At 47.2% G+C, this 26,619-nt stretch overlaps 1 protein-coding gene across 5 annotated transcripts in view; it reads right to left on the bottom strand.

Moving 5' to 3' along the window:
• The window catches only part of PASD1 (PAS domain containing repressor 1), a gene marked incomplete at its 3' end in the record, with an annotated part of 190,762 nt that overhangs the window by 37,682 nt on the left and 126,461 nt on the right, over window positions 1-26,619 (bottom strand). For 2 of the 5 annotated variants that reach the window (XM_082771230.1, XM_082771234.1), the window contains exon 1: window positions 8,457-8,983. The exons of the other annotated variants lie outside the window; for them this stretch is intronic. Of the gene's footprint in view, window positions 1-8,456; window positions 8,984-26,619 lie in introns of those variants that run through there. 5 annotated transcript variants of the gene reach the window in all.

The following is a 26,619-nucleotide window of genomic DNA, read 5'->3' as shown; positions in this document are numbered from 1 at the left end:
TCTCTGATTGAAGATATTGCAAGTGTTGCAAGGCTGGGAGGAAAATCAGCTGCTAGTAAAGCTGATTGAGATGATTCCCTAATAAAACATGACATTCATGTCAGGAAAGACAAAAGTAAATGCCACGCTTTTGCTCAGAAAAATAGCTGTTCTGTGGGCAAACTCTCAAAGCCAAGACACTGATAGAAATACAGGGAGAAAAACAGTGCTTAGTTAATCTAATTTAATTCATCCAGCAATCCTCTTTTCCACAGTAAATTTATCTCAAGAACTTACAAAGGAGGAAAAAGATGCGTTTAGTGCAGTGGCTCCAAACTCCACACACTTCGTTACTGCAGAGACCCTCTCAAGTCAACTGCAGAGCTCCTCAGCGCTGAGCCAAAGATGCCAAAGACAAACCCCACAATTTGTGTGACTGTTCCTGCTGGTACTGTCTCTCCCTTGTGCTAACAGCCAGGTCTGGCAACAGCAACCAGGTCAGAAGAAAATGTTTGACAACACCTACATCACAAAAAAAATTTACTTTGAGGTCAAGGAACCAAATAAATACAACTGAAGAAAATTTGCCAGCGTTTGCCTGCAAAGGACCCTGCAGAGCTGTAAGTCAAACAGAAACGAAGTCCATGAAAGTGTCTGAGCAGTAAGTTCTGGAACAGTCAGGAATGCCTCATAAAAAGTACATTTCAAACACAGTCCAAAGAAGATTAAACTGTCTATTTAACTCTCTTAGGACTTCTATACATCATAAATAGACACTATGCCTTTTACGTAAAGCAGCTCATTATCTGACTTGTTCACTGATACCTCCTTTTACTCAAACAACTCAAACTGGACTATACTAGAAAATCCCAGTATAGTTTCCAAGATGTGACAGTTTTTGGAATAAGATAATGACTTATATATATAAAATTTTACTTACCGTGCAGTCAAATTCACATTAATATAATACATCATCTCTAAGGACAACTCTTAAGAAAGATGCTATTCCAGCTTGTTAATATTCATATGCTTTCCTTTTAAAAGAAATCAAAACACAGAAGTTGTCGTCCTCTTTTGATTTAGTCTTTATCCATCCCTTGAGTGAAAGAAGAGGTTCTGCTCTAGCCACAACAGCCTATTTCCAACCATCAAATCAATCCAACACTCCAAATCTCGGTTGCTCTACTAGTTGCATTTATGAATACACCTATGATAGGGAATTCAGCTCCAGATTCAAAACATGTGCTCTGGATGGAGTTCTGATCCAGCCTCATTTCTTGTTTCCAAATGGTTTAGTGACAATTTTAGAGAATTGCACTTATTTTTCTCCCATTTTAGATAAAGAATCTTTCCCCCTTATGGACAGTATTGCAGAATCACACACACTCTCTTACTCTAAAAATTCTTCTGGGGCATTCTCCTTCCAAACCAAAGAATCTCCAGAAAGTAGCAATACAGAATTGCATGCAATCTCCCCACGTAACACAATTTTCAGCAAAAGAACTGTGTACCAGGAGACATGAAGATGCCCCAGGTAAGGAAGGCACTGGGATCCATGGAGGCCCCAGCTCCAGCAAAATGAGCAAGGAGAATCCCAAGACTGGCTCTCAAGGGCTGACGTGCACTCCCTCTGCAATAGCACATCTCCAAATCACTGCTGCCATCCAGGAGGCCAACCCCAGAGCTTCAGATGCAGAGAAAATGAAGGAACTCGCTTTTTCTACATTGACTCATTGTCTCCGCTAATGACAAGGCTCAGCCCGCCGCAATAAGCAAGATTAAACAGAAGATGTAGGTGTTAAGATTAGCACACAGAGTTTGTTTTGTTAACACTTCCTACCATGCCCCTTCCGTTAAAAGCCTGCTCCAAAACAAAGCCTTTCCAAGTATTCTGTTTGAGTGAAAAGCAAACTGTTGATACTCCTCCTTAACATGGCCAGCAGTAGCGGAGCCAACCAAAGTCCCACCTTTTCGCCACACATGACTCACTTAATGCACACACTTAATAAAACATGATTAGAAACACTTTGATCAGCACGAATATTTCTAATTTACTGTAAATCGTGGCTGCGTACGCTGTGCTCAGCGACGGGACGAACAGGTTTGCAGCCCAACTTCCTCGGTGCGGGTGTAACCTCCCCAGCTCTTACAGCCTCACTAATTGCTGGGTTTGCTGTAACCGGACCAAACGCACAGCATCCTCCTCAAGACGTGAAGACATACTTGCAGTTCGGGCAGTAGAGCCTTCGGTGGCCCAGACCCCAAGGCTGATATCCCCAGGATATCTATTTTCCTTCTGCTGATGCTCTGGGAGAGGTTCTTCAGCAGGGCCAGGGGTTTGGCTTATCCCTTTCAGAAAAATCCTCTGAATTACTTAGAAGTCTTCTTATAATGCTGCCGTGTCTATACGAAATAATTAACAGCAACGGGAGCTGTTATCAGCTCATCTTTTGTTTATTTATTTCTCCAAAAAATGGTTTACTTATTATGCTGCTGACGGTCAAAACTTTATTGTCCTGAAGCAATGCGCCGCGCTGCGCTGCGAGTTAAAATAAGATTAAAGTAGGCTGAGCCCAGAAGAGAACAAACAAACCTTATTAATTTCTTTTACGCATACACATATGCGTGTGTTTGTGGGCTGAACGGATGAAGCAAGAGAGGAGATTAGCATTTTTATGGATATGATTCCTGCCGTTGCTACATACTTGAAAATCTTGCTTGAGCTCGGGCAGTTTGTAAACAAGAATAAACACACCTGCAAATATCTTGGCATTCAGCTATTAGTCAATCAATTAACCCATCTGCCTACACCTGCCACCCAGCAAAACGGCTGACATTGACTTGCACGTCGCTTATCTGGGAGAGGGAACACAAATTGTGGGGAAACAGAGGTGTAGAAGTGCCTGTTGAGGTGTTATACTGCCATGGGCACCAGAGGGGCTTGCCTAAATCCCTGCCTGGAGACGGGATGAGCACAGCACGGAGGGTAACCTCTGGTGCAAATACTGCAAGCCAACTCCAAGACACCTCTGTGGTGCCCCAGAAGCGTCCCACAAGTGCCCGTCACCATCTGACACCCCAAGTTCACCTTCCTGCCCTGGCCAGGGGCTGCTTCCAACCATGGGTGTGTGCCCAGGTGCACTCGTGTGTGTGCATGCGTCCTCCCCAGCCAGACCTCCAAGGTGCTGCCCTGCCTCCCTGCCGCCCTCCCAAGGAAAGATGCATTTTTCAGGGCTCCCTGGGAAAATGGTGAGCGAGCCTCTTAGTTACCATAGTGCTGTGCTCTACAGAGATGTTGACAAATTAATCAATTATACAACTGTGTTTGCTGAGAATACAAGTCACAGTCAGATGATCCGATGCGTTTCAGCAGCTCCGCGGAGTTTGGTTAGCGCACTTCCTTGTCTACAACCTCAGTATTATCCTCGTCTACACTGTCATTTTTCCATATTTCAATTTCTCTTAAGAGGCAGTTTATCGGGTATGTGATCTCTGCTTCAGGCTAAGTCAAGCTGTTTTCCTTCTTGCTTCCCTGCTTGCTTTCTGTCTTTTTTCCCCCCTTTCCCCCCTCTCTTTCCTGTAATAAGAAAAAGGAATAGGATGCACATTATGCATCAACTTTCTTATAACAAAACTGTCTTGCTAAAATTACCAACTCATCACTAAAGGCCAGCAATCTTGTATCTATTCTAGAGGTTTTTCTGCACAAATTACAGAATTTTTCTCTGATCAGTACCAGAGCAGGGCTGATTTTAAGTCCAGCTTTGCAACATATTTTAGGAATATCAGGTAGAAAGAGAACAGTGGGGACAGGAACACCAGCTCTCCAACCTCAGGAAATAACGCTTCTAGTGCTGACTTCACATCTCTTCAACCATCAGGAGCCCCAGAACACGTCCTCACATCCTTCATCAAACTTACAGTTCACATCGTTAGCACACATGATGAAACGGCACAGTGACACGGAAAAGCAGGGTGGGTGAAAATCACTGCCCAGACCGCACATCCTTGCAACCACACAAAGTTCATTAAACAACATTAGCAACAGATCCCTGAAAATATATCACGAAGGACACTGTGGATACTCACAGCGCGACCTGAAGGAAAAACTCCTCTCTGCCCCAAAATCTGATGAACAGGTTAAGCCAGGAAGCACGCCAGAAAACACCGCAGGCAGCCGTGCCAGCCTAACACCACAAGGAGCCTCCGCACCGCAGGATTTCCTTACACCTTGACCTGCAGCCAACATCTACTGCTTGGAAGGAAGGCGAACATGGGGAAAAAAAAAGGCTGATTCTGCAGCAATGGGGACAACTCTCTCTTGCCATGGCTCCCAGAAAAACAGCAGAAGCCTTGATGCATGGGGTTAATGTAACAGTGCAAACAAAACCCGGTCCAATCTCCTTTCAACCTCGCATTAAAAATACAGATATACTGGAGTCCAAAGGGCTAATTCTGCAAACTTAATTTCCTATCTCCAGGAACTCTCTAATTTAACTGTATAATCTCTTTCATAAGATTATCAAGATCTATCTCAAAACTACCCTAATTGAAAGACTATTACACAACCTCAATCCTTAGGTAGTTGGAAGCTTTCTTCTAATTTCCCATTCAAATTTATTCATGACCAACTTACACAATTTAATCTCGTGTGGATGCTATCTTTTGACTTACACAGTTTTTCCTCCTTCTTGCCATTTAGTCCCAGCTGTGCGTAAAAAGACCTATTGTAACCTGTGCCTTCATTTGTTCAATTGGCCGGAGCTAAACAAATTAAGGTGTTTAATCACACGTCATTCCATAGAGAGTCCATTTGTGTGATCATATCTCTCACCCTCCTGCCATTCTAATCTAACATTTTCTTGATGGGGGTGTCCAGAGCCGTGCGGTATCCCAACAGACTACACCACAAGCAACAGAAAGCTCTTGTACAATGATAAAACCAACGATAAAATCCCACCACTTGCCCACAGGTACCCGGGGCCACCCAGTGCCTCCACATCTCTGCCCTCTGTCCCCGCCAGCGACAAGCCCATTTCACACTCGAAATTCTTGTTGTTGGTCTCAACGCACAAAACTCTGCATGACTTTGCACCCAGCACTATTAAATGTCATTTTATTTCTATCACTCCAATCAACAAAGTCATCTAAATTCCTTTCATATGATAATCCAGTCCTCCTCCCTCCAAGGCCACCTCCCAGCCCCGTGTCCCACCGGGCACACACCCAGCACTCCCCCAGCTCACTGTGGCCCCATCCTGATGGTCCTTGGGAGCAGCAGATCCGTTCGCTTCCATCTCAAAGGCCCTCTTTGAACACCAGTCTCCCATCAGACAACTTTATTTGGATGCAACTCTTGTACCTTTTGCTTAGCCAGCTCCTTCTCCACCTCTCAGCTCTCGTATTGAACCACCATCTTCCTTTTAAGCAACACTGTCCTGTGGGGCATGGTATCAAATGCTTGGCTTCACATAAATCACATTCCTGCACTACCCCACCTAAGAAATCTGTTATATAAAAAAGATGTTAGATTAGTCTAGCACAATCCATTTTTTTGATAAAATCTTGTTGCAATTTATCCTTCTTCCTCATTATTTCCATGTCTAATTATTCTTTCCTACAAAATACGTCATGAGACACCGTGTACTATTGCATTCAAACCAGCACGCCTATAGTTCCCTGCATCACATTTTTTGTTTTTTGACTACGTAGGGACTCCGTGTACAGGATACAAACACTTCCCCTCCTCTGCAGCTGATGAGCCACGGGAGAGCCTTGCTGCAAGCCTTGCCATGCAAGCCTGGCGTATGGTTGCAGCAGCCTGGTGCCACTGCTTTTGGCATCCCACAGCCAGGATCACTGGGACTCCTTCTTTTGTCTTGGTAAGATAGTTAGGTTTTGCTCTTTTTTATTTATTTTTAATAACTTTGCTATGAATAGCTTCCAGTCTCCTACAGATTTGTTGGCAATTTTTTGGTGCTTAGGGTCATAGGTTATTGGGTGATGTCGGTGGTAGGGGGATGGTTGGACCAGATGATCTCTGAGGGCACTTTTCCTACCTTAACGATTCTACGGTTCTATGAATTTCACTCTGTGCCAGGTTCTATAGAAGGTCCTCCTTTCATGCAAAAGTTGTCATAACACAGAGATGCAAGTTCTCCTTTCAGTTTAGGCACAGCTAATTTCAGTTCTGTGTAAACTGACTCAGGGCAGGTTCAACCAAAATAAGTCCACATGAACCCAAATAAGAACGTCTGTGCGCGAGGTCACACCAGGTTAATCAAATCACTTTAAAAATGGACTTAAACTAAACTGGTGTAATCTCTCTGTGTAGACAAGGCCAAAGCCAATAATGGAAAATCAAGTAGGTCAACTTCTCTCATTAATTGCATGCACCCCATGTGCATTGACCGAATCTGGTGGGTCTATGGCGAGCGGAAGCATGGCTGGCAGGCCCAGTGGGGCACGGGGCGCTTGGCAGGGCTTCGCCACCGTCTTGAGCTTGCCTACAACCCAGGCTTGGGTGGGACATGAGTGACAAACTGGGCCCCAAAGGGTGCTGCAGGCACGCCACCACGGGGCAGGAGGGCTCGGTGCCAGAGTCCTTGCACACAACCACAAGTAGCAGAGAAACGAGGGAAAAGGAGGTGTGTACGGGACACCCAAACACAGCATTTTAATAACACCAACCCAGACTGGTCCACACTATTTAGATTTTCAGATGCTTTACCACTTTGGTTAAAGACATACTATTCCATCAGAATCCCTCACTATCCCGGTACGAGCCCGGATCAGGTGTCCTGGTACAGGCACACAGCTTGCTCCCCCAGTCTCAAAGGAATGAGCCATGTTGGCATTAAAACCTTTGTATCACCACACGTGAATCTTGGGTAGTTGCGTAATTTAGGACAAAACAATGCCACTTCTGTGTATAGACAAGCCCCAGGTCCAAACTGTAAAGACATTGTACCAATTTTCTGATACTACTAATGAGCAGAAGTCGCGTTTGACATCAGCATCTCTGAAATCCAGTGTCGCTTCCAACGCCATGAGACTTTAATTATGAACTGCTCACTCGCTAATTTTAATTTTGAACCCTGAGCTATTTTTGAGTACTTGATGTGTGCCTTAAACCAGCGAAATAATTCAATACAGACATAAACTGAGTGGCTAAAAAACAGGAACCATCGCAGGTCTTACTGCCAAATTTCACTGAAGTTTGCAGTTTATAAAAAAAAAAAAAAAAAAAATCAAACCAATTTTACTTTTTCTTCTAGATCAACTAATTTCTCTAATTGAACAGAATAAACAAGCAGCGAGTAACCACTCCTATGGCAATTTACACTTTTCCTCTTACATCGTCCAGAAAAATTGTGAGGGCTCAGCAGCGAACGCGGGTAGCCCCACAGACGCCAATGCCTCCCGTCCACACCAGCTCCCATTTCTGGCCTCACCACCGCCCCTGCTCTCCTCGCGTGTGTCAGAAGTTGGGCAGCCATGGAGCCCCGAGCACTGCCACTACGGCTGTCAGTGCACGGGGTGCCCTGCTCCTCTGCTGATTTGCCATCACCAGCGCGCTGATTTGCTCTGATTTAGCATGTTACAGGAAAAGTCTCTCTCTCTTCTTCTTTTTTTTTTTTTTTTTTTTTGAATACATTTTCTAGCAAATCAAAAACCTAAATGCATTTTTTTCTTTTTCACTGGCTAATTACAGCAAGGCAGCGCAGCCTAGGAAGTTTACAGAAATTAAACAAATTCCCAGACCAAGCAGTACACGCCGTGGTGCTACGTTCAGAACGAGGGGGGGTCACACCGCATCCTCCCGAAGCCACCCGCTGCTCCCACCGGCACTCGCAGGAGCGCCGAAGACCACCCGCACCACGCAGAGCCGCCGCTCCCAGTTCCCAGTCCCACTGGTGGGGACTGGGGAGCAGCAAGCCAGCAGAGCAAGGACAGGGACGAGCCGTCCTTCTGCCCCAAAAACGAGTAAGGACAGGGACGAGCCGTCCTTCTGCCCCCAAAACGAGGCGACTCCAGCCACACGTCCCCATCTCCGTCGGTCGGGCAGCACTGGCGGTGCACAGCAGCACAACCTGGGGCTCGGGAGCCGGGAACCACCGGGCTCGGCTTCGAGGCGTGCTCAGCTTTCGGAGAAGGGCTTTGGGATCCCCCCAATTCCCCGCTCGCCATGCAACCGGTCCCTAAAGCCGCCCGCCGCCCCAGCCCCGGGGGGAGGGCTAACTTCGCACCCTGCCTTTTCCATCCTGCGCTCGGGCGCAAGGCTTCGGAGCTTTTTCCTCCGCCGTATTTTCAGAAAGCAGCCCCCTGCCCAAACACCTTCCCGGCCGGCAGCCCCCCTGGCGACCCTCCCGTCCCCAAAACTTCACCGGGACCTCCCGGGCTGTGTCAGGCGGCGGGTCCCCCACCCCACCGAGGGCACGACCCCCCTTCCCTTCCCCCCGGCGCCCCGCACGTACCGTCTGGCAGGATGCGCGTCCCGAAGCCGCTCTCAGTGCCATGCCCGACCTCTGCGCGCTGCCCCCCCGGCACCGGGGGTCTCCTCCAGCCCCGGGCTGCCTCTTCCCACGGGGGACATGGCCCGGGGAAGGTGGGACACGAGTGGGGCAGGGGCAGGGGCAGGGCGGGCGGAGCGGGGCGCAAAAGCGGCTGCGGGAGGGCTGCCGGCGCTGCGCGGCGGGACTTGTGAAAGTGCCCGGTGGCGGCGGGCGGTTGTGTAACGCGGCGCAGGCTGGGCCCGTCCTCCCGGCGCTGCACAGGCGCGCTCCTCCTCCCGCCGCGGTGCCACCGGCGGCCACGGGCAGCCGCCACCCGCGGGGGGAACCGGGGGAGGCGGCGGCGGGGGGCGCGCAGGAGGCGCGCAAGCGGTCCCCGGGGGTTTCGGGGGGCTCCGGGGGGCTCCGGACCGGCCCTGGCCGCGCGCAGAGGGTGCGGGGGGCGCGCACCCGGAGCAGGGGGTGCCGCCGCCCCCCGAGTCCCCTTGGGCTCCCCGACCCCCTCGGCGATGTGCAGCGGGCTCTCCGCCCCGCTCCCGTGCCCGAAACGCGCTGTTCCCTGCCGGCATTAGTCATTCCGCACCGTGAGTCACGGGCTCAGCATTTGCTGCTTCCTTCCTCGCCCGGCTCCTTCCCTGCGCCCCCCGCCCCGCTCCCGCAGCGCCCCGAGCCCGCAGCCCGCCGAGGGGGAGCGGAGCCGTTTCTGTTTCTCTTATTTCTGCAAGCACCGGACACCAAAGGCTCTTGGCATCAAGGCTGGGGGCACTGCCGGGACCCCTGACCGAAGTCCGAGCACGCACCCGTACGGTGCAAGCCCCCTTTCAAAGCAGCACACCCTCTTACCAACAGGTTAGGGGCTGTTCCAGCCCCTTTAGCCCCTCTCAAATGCCCCCTGTCCAGCCTATGCAGCACCCACAGACCCCAATATCTTTACCCGTGGCCCTCTCCCAGCTTTCTTTGCTCAGCCAGGATTCCCATTCCTCACCTGCTTGCATGGCCCCGCACCAGACCCTAGGGGACAGAAGCAGAACCCAAAGGGGACACTAGACCAAAGGCTTTGCCACAGGGCAAAGAATAAACCCGGTGCCACTGAGGAAAGAGAAGTGACATTGTTACAGCAATACCCCAGAGGAGCATCAGCTGCTATTGATGAGGACAAGACAGCGGGCGCCTCGGCACCCAGGTAATATTTCTGCCCTCCTACTGGAGCCGAGGCAGTGTGGCTGTGCCTCAAGTGGCAAATCTCATTTTCCCCCTAAGCATGGGTTTTTGAGGCACACACCCTGGTCACACAGAACGGGGCAGCACTTCCCTGGTTCATTTAGGAAAAATCCTTCCTGCCCTCTTCCAGGCAAGGCACAAGAAGCTGGCAAACGTGGAGTTTCTCTCCTTTTCACTTGAGTTAGGATATGTCTCTGCAGGGCAGCCTGCTGATCTGGGTGACAGCCACTTGGAGGACGCCACTGCCTGCATGTGGGGCATTTGGGGATCTCACTCTGCACTCCTAAAGCTGAGCACCCACAGAGGGGCCGGGCTCACCCGATGCTCGTGCTGCTGTCACCTCTGTGCCTGGGACACTTCAGGGACGCCATCCCTGCAGCCCAGAGTCACAGCCTGGCCACCCCCGTCCTGCGAGCGTGGCAGGTGCAGCAAACAGCATCAACACTCGTATGATGCAGCAAAACCCTCTGGAATATCCCGGCACACATTAATCAGAGTAACAGGACTGTCTGACCAGAACTCATGTTCTACTCCAAGTGTTTCAACCAACTCTCCTGGCAGGTAGAGGTGCAGCTGGCAGCAGGCTGGGCAAATGCAGGGACTGCTCTTCCTGTAGCAATGCTGAATGAGTTTTCATGTGGATGACTTTAATTATCTCTTTTAGATGAAAACCACACCAAGATCCTTCCAAAAGTTAAGCAAGAAGGGCAAAGCAGCCCTTTGGACAAGACAAAACCCCTGCATTGCTCAGCAAGCTGCGGCATTGGGCAGCGTTAGCTGTTCTCTGTGATAGCTGCCATATCCTCAGAGTTGTTTACGTTATTTTTTAACAATGCTGTGTTGCAAAGCCATGTCAGCAGCTATAAAACAAAAAGAAGTCTGGTTTTGGTCAGAAAACAAAACCAGCAAAGAATACGTGTATTTATATCTATATATTTACAGGCTGTCCCAGCACACTGGAGAACCCTACAGTCCAGCAGGGAACATGAAGGAGGAGCACAATTAAATCCCATAGGATAAATCATAGAAATAGAGGGCTAGCTTGGGCTGCAGTGTGCAAGCTCCTACTCCCATGCCTGGCCTTTCATCTGGAGCAAAGGGTTGTCCAAATTAGCCTTTGAATTACACACCATAGCCAGGAAACATTTGCGTTACACAGTGCCAAGTGCAGAACCAGCACCCAAGCCCCATCTCTCTCTGGAGCGTGCCTGGAAATTCAACACGATGCTCTCCTGCACCATCAGTAAGTGTGAGGCTTGGGATAACCCAAACTGAAAGGAAAGAGAGGGATGTAGACAATAAAGTGGAACAAACACCCTTGCCTTGATCCGCAGGGGCTGGTGCCGTGCAGCTTTCCCTGGGACGTGGTTCAGGCGTCCAAGGCGAGGCCAGCAGGACGGGGAGTGAATTGTGCTGGCATTATTGCGCAATGCTGTTACCTTGATACCACGTCGTATAAAAATTTTAAACTGCCTCTTTATTAGTCATCCTCTATTAATTTTAATTGTGCCTGATAAACAGGGCTATTTCACCTTTGCATTCTATTGTACGCACTTATCTTCCACATTTATATCGCCAAGGAGACTTTCAATCTTTTATTATGGCAAAGGTAGGCGTAGAGGAATGAGCAGGCACTTCCCTTGCAGCCTGGCGGCGTTTTGGTGTCTTTGCATGTTACATTTTCAGATCTCTGCTTTCCAAGCATGGCGATTTCTGTGGGTCCTTGATCCCAGTGCTGAAAATGTTTAGGCAGAGGCTTAGGTTAATGCACAGAACCAGTGAGAAGGGACAGGCTGATTTAAACACGCACTTAATTTTTCTCAGGATCAAGTGCTGTAGGTGTGTGCTTAACACCACTGAAGTTACTTTGATCTTCTCTGAAGACAGAATTTCCTGCAGATTAAGTTCTTGGCTCTGAACGATGGCATTGGTTATTTAACGAAATCAAAGTTGGGAGATGAATAATTATTGAAATTAAAGAATTTAGCTGAAGTTTCTGGAATGTTTTAGTCGCATTTCCTTCTAACATGAAAAATATTCTGCCCAAGGGTTTGTCAATGTGAAATTTTGTCCCCATAGTTCCTTATCTAACAGCCTGAGCATATTTGTGAAATCTGAAGTTTCACTAAAAGCTCCTGGAAACTACTGTGCACGTTCCCTTCGGTGGCATTACAACCTTCCCTGTGTCCAAAGACTGCCCTGTGCAGCGGGGAGCAGCGGTGCCACCTGTACGACAACCAGGGTCAGGCTTTGGGGTGATTTCTGCCATGCCCCGTAGAAGTCACGGATGTTGCTGCTGCTCTTTGGGGTCTGTTTGCTCAGAGCTCACCTCCCTGCTTCAGGCAACACCCTGCAGCTGTGGGACTGCTCCTCCCGCTGGAGACACATCTGTTCTCCAGGCTTATATAGTTTTGCCTTCATCTTTTCACCCTTAAAAAGACTTAAAAATAAAGCTCAGGTTTGCACCACAATCACGTGAGAAGAGGGGTAAAATCCCATTCTCATTTAGGTTCAGAAAAGGGAACGGAAACTCCATTGAAGGCAGAGACAAAACCACATTTACTCCAGTGTGAACAGGATTTCCCCCTTTGGTGTGAAACCCTGCATCCCTGTGAGCTGGAAGGAAGGAGCTCCTTGCTGTGCCACAGAGCATCCTTGAGTGCCGCTTCGAATCTTTATGCAACTGTTTAAAAGGATTAGGGATACAAATGAGTTAATCACCATTTAGGTACAGAATTCCAACAAAGCTTTTCAGGACCAACCGTTTTAATTTCCATCATCCAGCTCCTTATTTTGTAGAAAATAATTGCAGATGGTTCTGGTAAAGGCAAGAGAGAGACCTGGTTTGGGGTGTATTTTCTTGTGCTAGAATAGCAGCATGGCCAGAAAGTGATCAGTGGGCCCACCTGCAGGCACGTGGAACACGTTCGTATTTATTTGGAAAGCTGAGAGGTGCCGAAGGCAGAGATCTGGCCAGGAAAAAGAATACTTTTAATGTGTCTGATCGTACTTCAAGCAAAGAATACTGTTTTTATAAAGGAAAAAATTGTTCTTTCTTAACTGGAGTAAAATATGCTCTGATAAGAATTCCTGTGGCTTGTTATTCTGCTTAACTCAGAAAAGTGTGGGGGGGAAAAACCCTTGCAAAAGCATGAAGGGCTACCTCCTTCTCCCCTTATCCTCCTGTGAGCATCCACTGACTCTAAAGCTCTTTCAGCCGCATTTTAGCTTGATCCCATAGGATAATGTACCTGTGCATTCATTTGCTTTGATCCTGGGTTTGTATCTTCTGGAGGCTGAGCTGACGACAAATTCAGGCTGCTGTATTTAAATACGGGTTAAGTGGGCATGGGGAATAATCACCTCTGATTAGTATAATTAGCCACGGAGGGGCCTCATGAGCAGAGAGGCAGAATAAAAACTCAATAATAGTTTTGCTAAAGGGCCAAATCCCCCTGGATTCAGCAGCCGTGGATATTTCCTATCATACTTCTGCTGATGCTTTGTTCATACAAGTGTGCTCGGACGGGGACAGCGGCAGCTGCCTCCATCCCTGCCTTCTGTCTGACTGCCAGCTCGTGACATCCACCTCCTCTGCTCTGCCCAGGCTGCTCTGCAGCCAGAGGGCTCCCAACTACGTCCTAATCTCCTCCAGCAGCCAGGTAACTGGGAAAGAAAGTGGCATTGGGATGGCTGGCACCTGCAGGCACACAGCACCCTGCTGGTGGGGTGCTCCCCCTGCAATGCCACATGCGATGGGAAAAGGAATCGCCTGATTTCACCTGGTAAGGAAGGCAAAGTTTGCTTCTCCAAGGCAAGGTGCCCAGTGCAGTCCTTCCCCAGTGCTGCAACCAGTACAAGAAGTTAAATCAGGACTTCTGAAGGCAGCGGAAAGACCCAGCAGAGAGCAGGCCAAGCGCACGGGTTTAACCCACCGCTGGATGATCGTGGGGCTGACAGTCCTTCTACCACACCCTCTGGCAAACACTGACGAAGTGATGTGTAGGTACATATCTGTGCATGCATCTGGTACTACGCAGACTCGCTCACCACAAACAGTTGCATGAACTTACCTACCAAGGGAAGCTCCGGCGCAGCCCGACAGCCAGGCAGCGTATGTGTGTCGGGCAGTGGCTGCTCAGGCACAAGCTGTGCCAGCGGGTCTGTAACAGAACCTGGGTGTCCCAAGGGACCCCTGACACCAAAGCCCACCGGCTAGAAGGGACATCAGCTCAGAGCACAGCTCTCCAGATGCCTCCCATAATGGTTTTTTAGGATACACACAAGAAAATTGTATGTTCTTGATCCCAAAGTGCACTGAAGTAAACCCACTTTTGGGGTACATTCCACTGTTTTCCTTCTGCTTTTCTTTTCTTTTTTTTTTTTTTTTTTTTTAAAAACACGGATGTGTTTAAATCAATCTCTAGATGCATAAACCGAATGACCTGACTTCAGCAGAGATCTTACCCTGGGAGCAAGGCAGACTGAAAGTGTCAGGCATTGCCGGTGCTGTGCTGCTGAGCTCATACCTAAACAAAAGCAAGTTAAAATGCAAGTCTGCGAGTCTTTACCACTGTGTTTCACCGCTAAACGATACTGAAATGTGTCAATAATTATACAGAACTGCGTGGGATGTTACTGTGCTCTCTACTCACAGAAATGTGCACAGCTTTTCTGGGCGCAGAGGAGGTGCTGAACATCATCAATGAACTGACTACGATGCTAGAAACTAGCACTGTGACAGATTTCATCCGCCAGCCATGCTGCAAAAAGCCAGTTGAATTAAGTGGCAACAACCCATCTTCCAACCTGGTGAAATCAGTTTATGCTGTGTAGCTGTAAGCAGTCTTATTTTTGTGTTTCTACAGAAAGTGAGTGTGCAAGACAGCCCAAATTTCCTCCTCTAGAGAGGAATATCAAGGTCAGGGCTTTTGAATACAGGGTTGGGACTGGAGAGAGAGCAGTCTAACGCACACTCTGCAATGAAACTCGTGTCGTTTTGCAGAAGCAAGACCTGTGAGAAATAAGATTGGATTTTTTTTTTTCTTTTCCTTTTGGCAGCTCGTCTCTCTTCTTGGCCCCACGGTGGTGCCCAAGTGGACAGGTAGGTGCTGCCACGCTGCTCACCCAGACCCGAAGACCTTCCACTGTGTCCCTGCCTGGCTTACAAACAGGTCCTGCTGGCCACCTCCACACCAAGTCCTGTCTGCCTCCGGGGGCAGGTTCCCAAAAAATGCTTCCTAGTTGTTCTGCATTAACCATCGGACATCAAGGCTTAGTGTTCCACCCAGCCTTGTCCGCAATTTGGCACTCAGCACAGTACACGAACAACTTGGCTTTGCAGACCAAACCAGGGCTTCTCCAAACATCGCAAACCATTCTTAGGGAAAAGGTGGTTTACAACAAATGTCTTTTGATTAAAGCAAAAAACCCTCTTGCTTTGGAGCATATTTATCAAGAAATAAAGAGTAGTTGCTGTGTTAGAGAGGCATCTTTTAGTTCTCCACAGCTTTCATCCACCCCCTGCCCATTTAATACGTCTGCCTGCCTTTAACACTGACAGTTTTGCAGAACAGCAGCCATTTCAACTGGGGAAAAACAAGAGAGAGACTCTGAAAATAATTATAAAAAAAAAAAAAAAGTGCATTGTTTCCTGTAGAGCTTCAGTCCTTTCACTTGCAGAACTTGGGCTGACCTGCATTAGACAGCACTCACACAAAGTGCGACGAAAACAGCCCTCCCTGCGGGTTTGCTGCCCCGTCATCATCTCCTCCCGTTAATTCAGGCACCACGCAGCAGTACGGCCGCGGCACAGATCGTGTCACTGGCGCAGCGACCGGCGGATGAATCATAATGAAACCACCAAGAGGAAACGTGTCGCAAACAGAAGGGAAGGCTTGCTTTTCGGTGGAGTGCCTCGTCTACACAAGGGTGCTCGAGTTAAGGATGCTGATGAGAGAATTAACTTGTGCCCTGGTCACTTAATGCAGCTTTTTATGCAGTCCTTTACCGCTCCTGTTGCTATGGGGAACGTGAATACTCGCCATGACAACTGCAGCACGCAACCTCCTTCACACGCAGCATCTTCGGGAGGGAACGCTCCCATTCATGCGTCCTGCAAAATTCGGTGTCCTTGACAGCAATCCAGTGGGGGTTTTAGGCACAGGGACTATTCTTCTGTGTTTTACAGTGCGACGTTGCCTGGCGTCTAATACTATTTATTACTGCTTTCTTGCATAGCGCTTCAATATCAAAGCACTTTGCAAAGGTAATCTTTCCAAAAAAAAAAACATTCTGCTTCATTTAGAGATGAGAAAATTGAGCAGGAAGCTTACACGAGGCCCCACAGCACAGCAGTATCCAGGCTGGCATTTGTACCCATGCCACTTGGGCCAACATCTAGGGAGAACATCTTACTTTTATTTATCAAATATGAGTTCTATGTGTCTGAAAACACAGTACAAGAGCTTGAGTATAAAAGTAGGAGCAGTGCTGGCTGGCCTAGCACAACTTTTTCATTGCAAGAGGATGGGATGGCCCTATGGACTCTGCACTGCCAGGGTGGAGCAGCTGCAGGGATTTCAGCACTCCGAGAGCATCCGTGCCTCTGACCACAGCGTGCGAGGCACCACAGGCTGTGGGCTCTGCTGGAGGCTGTGAGCAGCCCCGGGGACAGCCAGCACGCCCCCTGATTGAAACGATTTCTGGAGGGGGAAAAAAAAGCCCCACCAAGTTGTCATCAAGAGTTACAAGTGCCTCAGAACACAAAGAATGTGCTCAGATGAAATATATGGCTGAGAAAACCATTACCGACCCAGACTGTAATCGTTCTGGCTATTTACCTCTTAACCTTTCCAAACATGTTCAAAAGTGCATAATAAGTGACATCTCTTCTTCATCACAAGGTTTAGCCCGTGGGGAAACTCTCTCTTTTAGTTACCGACGTTAACCATGTTGCTCTTGGCATCAGATCCATTTCCCTGCTTTAAAAAACAGCATTGACAACTTTTTTCCACTGTTTAATTTGTGCAGTCACAGTAATTAAATATGAATCTTCAAATATTGCTTGACATATTGCAGATTTATCATCAGTGAAACACTCTTCTGCACATTTCCATAATTGCTGCTGTTCAGAACAAAATGGTTATGCACTGAAAGACTGACAATTTTCTCCTTTTGGTGAAGTTCTCATTTGTTTGCCCTCTTGGCAGTGCTCTATAGCAGCTTCATTTCATAATTAAATTATTTTCCACTCACATATGGAGGCAATAGTTTACTTTCCAATTTTTTTTCCCCCCTCGTTTTACATTGTTTCTAAAGATGTGCAATCCAATACATACTGGAAGGAGCCAACATATCCCTTAACAGCATCTTACGAAACGCTATTCATGTGCTGCCCCAGCTGAGTAACAGACAGATATAAATCACACTGAGATTTCATCTGAATAAGCGGCCTTGATGGCCAAGAAGGTTGTGCCTGACTGGTGGCTTTAACCCCTGGTGATTCCAGGCGTGGTAAATTCTGCAAAGAACTAGCTTCAGGACTTGGTTCAAATCGTTTTTTTTTCCCTCCCTCTCCACACTGCTCTTTTCCATGCTGACCACCCACCATCTCTGCGTGGTTTCTTAGTCAGAAAGGACAAATATTCCTCGGGCAGACCAGTTTTGGGGTGAAGATGGAAGAAGCCATCCTGAAGCCTCCAAACACCACTGGCAGAGCCTGCTTGTGCCATTTCCTGTCCCAGGGAGCCCAGCCACCCACACTGGGGTCCCCAGCCCAGCTCTTCAACCAACGCGTGCCTTATGGGCTGTTCCTAATAGACTGTCCTAATGAACTGTCCTAATAGACACTGTTTGCACATTTGTATCAGCTCAGAAACCATACTAGCTGTCTTCCCTTCGGTAAATAAATATCTAATTTCTTGCAAGCAAGGTCTTATCAGATGGAACAAGCCTCCTGGGAAGGTTTGAGGTATGAGAACCAGTGTCAAAAACTGCAGACGGGGTCAAATACACAGGGCGATAAGGAGCCCCAGTGCGCTTCGTCACTGCCTATCAGCATTTTATTCTAGGGGCCAGGTTAGCCCCCTCCTGATTAAAGATGAGAAAGGAATGGGCCGTTGCCTCACTCCTGCCTGTCCCATCACACACCTCAGGGTCTCACAACACATCCCAGGGCCTCCTTGCTACAGCCCCTAAGAGCAGGGAGAGCATCTCATTACAGAGCTCACATGAGTCCTAAGGCTTCTTTTTAATCTTTAAACTTCAGTACACAAGTTTGGAGTCATGGCCTGTGGTGGGGTTGGGGAAGCCTCAACTTTTGAAGACATTTCCTCTTATAATAAAGACCTACAGTGCGAGGGGCTGAACTTTGTAATTTCCTGCTCGCCCTGGGCAAAAACCTGTTATCCATGCAGACATCAGTCGCCTTTGCTAGCAGTAACCAACGCATATCGAGGGCAGAGAGCAACGAGTTGATCTCAGAGCAAGGTGTCCTCCTCCTCCCCCAGAGGACACCCCTGCTCCCAGTGTGAGGCCGGCCCTCAGCCGTACATTTCTATTTCAGGTCTCGGCTGCTGGAGCTGGCTGGAAGGGTTGAGCAGCTTACCTACTGTCTTGCCAGGATCAGGGCTTGAACCAGGGCAAGCTGGCTGTGACCCAGCCCCGACAGGTCTAAGGTTGTGCTGACATGCTGGGGAAGAGAAGGAGCTGTGAGAACTACTGTTATCCACAAGGAAAGTTTGCTTTTTATTCAGATTTTCAGACCCAGGGACATCAGTGAGTTGGCTTCTGCCCCATTGATTGTAAGAAGAAGCAAGAATGGGCTCTTGTTTTTGTTTTGTTTTGGGTTCCTTTTTGGGATCAGCAGGTGAAACCTATTCTTCTGAACGTCGTTCCTTCTTATACAGAGTCATTTTGAGTTGACTTCAAGTGTCAAGGCCACCCTCATCACCGTGTCTGCACCAAGGCCGACGCAAGCTTCCTTCGAGCAGACTGAAGGAGCGGTCAGTGTGCTCAGCTTCCCCAGCACATGAAGGCTACAGAATTGAAAGAGTGCAGAAGAAACTAACAAGAAGAGGCAAATACATTCACATTCTGGGTGCTGGAAACTTGGATATCCACAGAACAGACTCCTCCCGAGGATGACAGGGAGAGCTGAGGCAGCTGAGATAGGGCTCTTCTGTCAACCTTGAAAGAATAGTTTTCCTCTTTGGGTAGGCTTTCGACGGCTCACAACTACAATGGGACTTAATGGCTCAGCATCAGGACGCTTTCTCTTTTGGAAGAATATAAACAAATTTAAATTGTGGTGAATCTGCCAGACAAGAACCCAGACTCCGTGCTAGAAACAAGCACTGAATGTGCTTTTTGAAAGACCAAAAGTGATTGTCTGGGGCTCGATGCCTACTCTTGGTGGTCAGTTTGAGCACAACCTCTAAGACTGAAAAAAGTTGCCTTGGAGAGCTCTGTGGGATCATATGTGCTGCTGACCTGCAGGGGAGACACGTTAATCTTTGCATAAGGCTGACGCTTGGAAAAAGAAAGATGAACAAACAGCTGGTAGTTTTTCCATTGTAAAACTGGCATTGCTTGCACTTCCCAAAAAGAGCAGAGAGGTGTCCCTTCGAGAACTTTGGGAAGGAGAGAACTTGGGTTTCCTAAAAATCCTCCGAAGGACCTTTGTTCCTTCGACCTCATGAAATACAGACTGGGCAAAAATGTAACGAGAATTAAGCCTTGGTGAGTATCAGCTCCTCCAGGGAGCACAGGGCAATAGCTGTGCGCAATGAGGAGTGCACCCTATTTTAGGCTACCCTGCATCTTAGAGCACTGGATTCAAACTCTGTGGGCTGTAGGGCCTGAGCACTATTTTTAGAATACCTTGAAAGGTAAAAACTGAGATTTCCAGCCAAGCATACGACTACATTTTGTGTGCAGTTTACAAATGGGAGAAATTAGAGTCATATCCTTTGATTGAACAAAAAGACAACAGAAATCTTCAGGCAGAATTCTCCTCTCATATCTACCCACGCTGCATACATTGATGTCAAAGAAAGGCATCTTCTGTGCAGCTTGTAGAGAGAACACAGCATGAAAACAGATGCCCAGAGCATGTATCTTAGAAGAATATATTTAGCCTCTCAGTATTTTACACTGAGAAGTGATCATGCAAAATACAGCCAGCATTTTCTTGCCAGTATTATTTTAGTAAATAATAAGGAAAATCTCATCCTACTCACTATTATAGATAATCTGGTTAAAGTGGGGAGGAAGGAATAGCTTTGGGTATACATTAGGAAGAAGCAGTACCATGACATGTACTAACCTCAGAGTCTTAGACCTTTGTTTTGGAGTGTACGGCAGGTACATGGAGCAGCTGGCAGAGTCCAGGCTGCTTTGGGGACAGGGACAGGCCGAGCCGACAGGTTTGAAACTCGCTCAGTCAGTTTATCAGGGGGAAATCTGCCAATTTACAGTGAAAGGTGATAGGTACAACTCACGGGGCTGATTGGGTTCCCTGATGGAACTACACAAGTGTGTGAAACACTGAACACAATAGAGAGTCCTGGTGACTTGAAGGAGAAAGGGCAGAGAGCTGAGCCTCATGCCACTGTATTTTGGGCTGGTGGGATGTTGGTCTGTACCCATCAACACCTTACAGAGCATCCCATGCACCATGCTGCTCTTACCTGCTGTTAGCACCAGGCCAAACAGAGCGTTGGTCTCACTCTTTACCCTTACAGAATGGAATTCATGATTTATTTTTTTTTACAGCTCCGCAAGTTTGAACTTGGTGCAACTTACCAGGTTGGTGCTAATGAAAGAACGTATTTCAGACCCTGCCAAAATTAATTGATATCCTTCAATTTGGGGCACAATCAGCCTAGACACAGCAGTCTAATGTAGGCAGCCTTGAGCAGTCTGTCATTATCCTCTAAAAGGATGAGCTGAGACCTAAATGCAACAGTTGAACAGGCATGAAGTAGAGAGGATACTAGAGAAGAGTAAATATCATATACAACAAGAAGATCCATGCATTCTCCAGTTAATTAAGCCATTCAATTCCAGAATAAAACTAATAAACCTAATCCTGAAACTGGTATCTAGGAAGTGCCTCCGCAGTGCAACACTGAACACAACACTTCCATCTGTAAAAGCATTCGGAATTCAACCTGTCATTAAAATTGCCATTATAATAACTACTGAGCTATTCTTGTACGGGGAAGTACTCATTAACACCGATAAAGCGTCGTGAAGGTGGGAGTTACTATTTCTAAGAGTTATCGTTGGCCTCAGTCAAACTATTTTGGAGTTCACTGGAAATGAGAACTTCTGCCTCCAGTCCAGAATTACTAGAAATTACACGGTCTCTTCTCCCAGAGATGCAGGGCAGAAAAAAGGTTTTTAGGGTGAATTGTGGCAAAATCTAATAGGCGATTTCCTACGGTATTTTACAAGGATATTATTATTAATAATATTATTGTTAATAATAACAATCAATTATTGTTAATAATTATTGCTATAATATGCTAGTTGCAGACTAATTCAAAACCAGGTAAGTTCTGTTAAAAAGAAAAAAAAAATCACTACATTTAGGCTTTCATTATTAATGCAATTACCAAATTGAGCTAAATGACTGCTTTTTGTTCAAACAGACCAGACTTTACAGTTAATACATAGCTATGTTCATTTATTTCATAGTTGCTTTTAAGGTAGAAATTTAGTAACTTAAACGTTCTTCATTTTGAAGTTCAACCCAGTATCCTCAATTCATGCCTGCAGCCCTTTTATGTAAGTGCAATTTTAAATCTCTCCTTCATACAAGCGTAAAGCTAAAAAGATAATGGTAGTGCTATTGCCCTATGTCTTTCAAGCTCTTTCCATTTCATATAACCTAGCAGCACAAGTGGGCTTTTCTTCTACAGATAATAACTCCAGATGTGGCACGGCCATACCTATGACTAACACACTCAACAAAAACATTCACAAAATGTATCGGTCAGGAGGGCAATCAAGCACAGCACTAACCTACATCACCTCTGGATTGCAGCACCTGCAGAACAGAGTCATCCGCTTGCAATAAAGGCACGAAAATAGAGGAAGATGCAGTCTCCACTAGCACAGCTATCACAGCCAACAAGAGGAAGCTACTTTGGTGCTCCAGCCTTGGAAGTAGTGCCTGAACAGGAAAAGCTGGGCTGCTGGAATAGATCAGCCTCGCAGCAATGTGTGTGCCGCTGTTCTTCACCTCAGTCCCATGCTTGGCTACGTTCCACTTTTCATCATCAGTAAAGTGCAGTTTTACATAAAGGCACAGGAAGAAAAGTGATACTGGTTCCCCATGGCAATGACTTGTGTGTGCTGCCCTGCACAGGGTGTTGGCTCCCCTCCTTGGGCCATAACAGCCCAAATACATTGCCGAGGTAGAATCACTCTGGCAAAGCCAAATTGTAGGTCCCGGCACAGAAGGAGCATCCCTAGCCATTTAGCAACTCAGGCAGACCAGGGGAACATCCTTTCCTCTGGTAACAGGAACGGAGTGAGGCTTGGCCTGATGAAATGGGCTGGATTGATGTGGCTGGCTGTTTCTATAAATACACCACTGTGCCCAAAGGAGCTGACAATTATCTTTTCATCACTCGTTACACACATTGCTCAAGAGCTGATCACTTCAGTCGCTGGGCACTGTCTCAGGGGATGCTCTCTCAGCCTACTCAGGAACTTCTGCCACTCAGCATCTCTGCTTCAAAACCAGGAGCCCACCTCCACCACAGACCTCACAAAACCAGATCACTTCCACAACGAAGGGACTGAAGCCACATTTTCTTTCCCTTTGTCATGTCTCTGGGGATCTCCATCTCCACACGTGGCTATGGGGAAGCCACCAGTTTGCCTCATGTCAGAAACCCACCTGTTTTTCAGGCACTGTGCATAGTGCTCTGCAGAGCCTCTGCTCTCTTGCCCCCCTGCTACTCAGAGCTGCAGCCAGGGGAGATTTTCCATCTGGGGGCTGGGTGGGGGCATAGTGGGATTCACAGCATTTCCTTACCTGTACCCAAAGGCAGCCAAAGAATCTGTGTTTGGACAGATCTGTATCTGGACCAAAACATCCCAGTGAAGCATCAGGGTGGGGGGACTCTGGACAAATCATCACATGAGCCATGAGGCATCAGCAAGTGGCTGCCAGCTTCACACACTGCAGCATGTAACTTGCTGACAGGCAGAGCTTCCCTTCCAGCACCAATTTGTCTCCCGGACAAACTCCTCCTCCGTGAGGATCCTGCAAACACTTACTTCCCTCACTGGGAAAGAGACAGAAAGCACGCGTCAGGAAGGCAGCGCTGATGCACATAGTTAAGGCAAGCTGTGGATTGCTTCCCATACAGTGAAGGATGTGAGTTCCCACAGCAAGCTCACAAAACACCTCTGTAACAGTGAAGAACAAAAATCAGGCATGTTTTTTTCCTTGCAATACCACTGCAAAGAGCCTCCTGTCTATCAGATGGCTCTGCTGAAGTCAGTTTTGCATTGGATACAGCCGCTGGCAGGATGACAGCCTACACTCCTCTCCTTAATCTTCTTGGCACACTTAGTTGGCCAGAGTTTAAATAAAATAAATACTAGATTGATTCATGCCTGCAATCATGAAGGATGAGAAACTCGTAAGAGGAATATGCTAAATAAGTACAGCGAGATCCATGAGATTTCCTCTCATTTCTGCTGTCCAAATTGTCTTTTGAAGCTCCCAAACATCTCTGACTTACCCAGATTGGAATTTGGAGGTAGGATGGCTTCATAAACGCCTTGGGAAATAATACTTAGTAATGGACAAACCTGAATCAATGATCCTCCCAGCTCCTCTGAGATGTGGGTTAGCAAGAAGAGCCGGGCCTTGTGCAATGTCCTGGCAGAGCAGAGGAACATGCCCCACCGCAACGCCTCCCAAGCACGGCGTCAAGGGAGGTGGCCATTTCTGCCTCGGCAAGGCGGAGAAGTGTCCATTCCCAACCAAATTAAAAAGCTCCCTCTCAGCACCGGGCAATGACTGTGCGCGATGGCTTCTGCACAGCTCAGAGAATATCGTGGGGTGGGGACAGGACAGGCCTGGGAACCACGCTGCGAGTGGCCTTGCACCACAGGTGGTGCCAGTCAAACCCAAGTGACAACATCAGCCCTCTCTTCACACGATAACACAAACGGACGGCCCAGCCCTAAAACATTACTGCTCCCTTCCCACCCTTTCCTCTAACCGTGCAGCTTGGCGTCCTATAGCTGGTGGTTATTCGTATTAAAGCACAAACCACCCCCCGCTCAAGGAGGACAAGGCCGATGAGGGCCCACTTACACTACGGACACAGAACCTGTGATGTAGATTTCAAGCCAAAATTGAGCAATGTTTTGAATTTTTAGTAAGGTGGGAACCCAAGTTCCTCTCACTTTCCATAAACCACAAGGGGTTGCATTCATCAGGGGCAGGAACCTTCAAATTTCTGAGGAAAAAACAAGGCATTTTTGGAAATGTCACACGTTGATCTTGCTCTTCCAAGCACACTGAGATACAGCCAGAGAAATACGATGTGGAAAATTATGGCTGTGTTGAATAACTGTCCAGCCAATAGCATCTCCATAAACAGTTATTCAGACGTGCCCTGCTCACACCTATCAGCAGCTAATTGCAACATGACCATAAGATCACCAGGACCATATTGACACATAAGGAAGTGATTAGGAACACAGAGCTTCCGAAGAAGCAAGGGCTGTCCCACTTTTCACAATGATGTTGAAGAACAGACATCTCTGTGGAGCTCTAATGGGCTACAGGGGTGAGCTAACAATAAGCACTCTTTAATTAAGCTCTTTGAGGAAGCCAGGCTCCCACTGGGCTTGTTGTGAGAGCAGCAAAGCTCTTGATTTATAGCAATTCAATGCCCAAGCTTCCTAATACTGATGTAGGACACCAAATCACCAAGACCTCTCCGGTGTAATTAAAGGCAGGATGTGCTCGTGGCTGGCTTAGCACAGCTCTGGATGGGAATGGAGGTGGGTGTATTCTAGGGGGTTGTTTCTGGAATCTATGTGGCCCGTGCTATATAGCAGACTGCACTGGTGATGTAAAAGCAGAGTTAATTAGAGAGGGTGAAGGAGTAGCGATGGGAAGATCATTCGGGGTCTTCAGAGTTCAGATCATGCCACAAAGTTGCTGCAAAGTTTTGAGAAGCCTGAAACTTCTCTTTTCCTCTATTAGATTAAGTGTGGAAAATAACTAAGCAGATAGGGATATAGGGGTTTAATTAGTTTATGGTTTAACTTTTAGAAATGATAGCCAAATTTCACCTCATCACTGGTGCTCTGTATCTTTGAAAATCAGGTCACATAGTGTTATATTTCTTTGCAGCATTTATAGAAGCTAATACTATTCCTGTGGTCACCTCACCTGGGCTCTGGGCCTTAAAGTAGCACACGCGATGCCGCCTGGGCTCAAGGACAGTGTTAGTGATACACACAGTGATACACAACCAACTTAGCATGGCACATAAACACTGGCCACTATATGCTGCTTGCACAAAGAGGTGCACAAGACATGTCCCAATTCTCGATGAACCACAATGATCTGTGCAAATTGAACTGACCTGGGAAATACTGGCCAACTGATCTTGGGAATATTGGCCCTTCCAGGCTGCAGGCAAGTCACCCCTAACAGGCAGAAGTCCTCAAGTCCTTCACCAGTGTACACATTTTCCACTCCTTCAGTCTCTCTAAGTCCTCTGCAGCATTTCATCATCCTTCTTGAATTAAAGGAAGGCTTGCACCAGCACTGCAATGAGTGCCAAATAACAAAAAGCAATACAGCTTAATATCCCTGATTGTACTCCTTCTAACTACAGCATTGTGGCTATTTAACCGTGACTCTTAAAGTCTTGTTCAGAGTCACTGCTTTCAGTCCTGCGAGCGTCTTTCCAGCTTTGTCCTTTGAAGCATGACTCTATTAGTCCATACAGAAACAAGAGCAACGCACTTGCCAGGGGTAGCCATTCCCTTTATATTACTTTACAAGACTAAATAGAAACGGAAAGAAAATAAGTGAAAAATTGGAATCACCACTATTCTTACTTTTTCACCAGAAAAGCCATGTCAATATTTGGAAAGAAAAAAAAAAAAAGGAAAAAAAAAAAAAAAAAAAAAGAAGACCCTAAAGAATTACAGTTTTCTGGTTTGGTACAAAAATACCATAGGAAAGAAAACACCAACAACAAAAATGTCTAGACACAGTTACAACCCTAGAGGTCAAAACTGGCACTGTGGCCAGTAGGATTTTCTGTGGGTGAAGTTAATTCCTCTGTGGAGGCCAATGTGAGGCCTTTGTCCCATTCAAACCTGCAAAATAGTTTCCCCACAGCAGGTGGGCCGTTCTCTTACTCAGGATTGAATTTCAGTCTGTGTGCATATCAGATGAACAGGATTTGGTTCAAGAAAAGAGTCTGAAGGGAAATTTTTTCAAGCTTTGTGATGTGCAAAAACACCCAGCCCATCAAGAAGAAAGGCATGAAAAACACAATAGAGAAAACCAAAAGTATAAAGGAGGAATAAAGATATCCTTGGGGATAAGGCAATGGAACATGTGTGGGTGGAAAAGCACACGGGAGAGATATGGAAAGTATTCAAAGAGAAATTACTGTATGCCCAATGGTTATGTGTGCCATTGAGCTATAAATACTTCAGAACCGGAGACAAGGGTAAAATTTATACAAGGAAGTGGAAAAAGTCATCTGGTGTAAGGAAAAGCTCTCTGAAAGCAAAAGGAGGTTGAAAAAATTGAGGTGAAGAATGGAAAAAAGGCCATTTAATGACGTGAAAAGAGCATGTCCAAAGACATGCTCCCTTCTTCCACATATTGTTCTCTAAG

This window comes from Aythya marila (assembly GCF_965140915.1).
Source record: "Aythya marila genome assembly, chromosome: 13".
Classification (NCBI taxonomy): Eukaryota; Metazoa; Chordata; class Aves; order Anseriformes; family Anatidae; genus Aythya; species Aythya marila.
The sequence above is the reverse complement of the archived record's forward strand: the minus strand, read 5'-3'. Positions and strand labels throughout refer to the sequence as shown.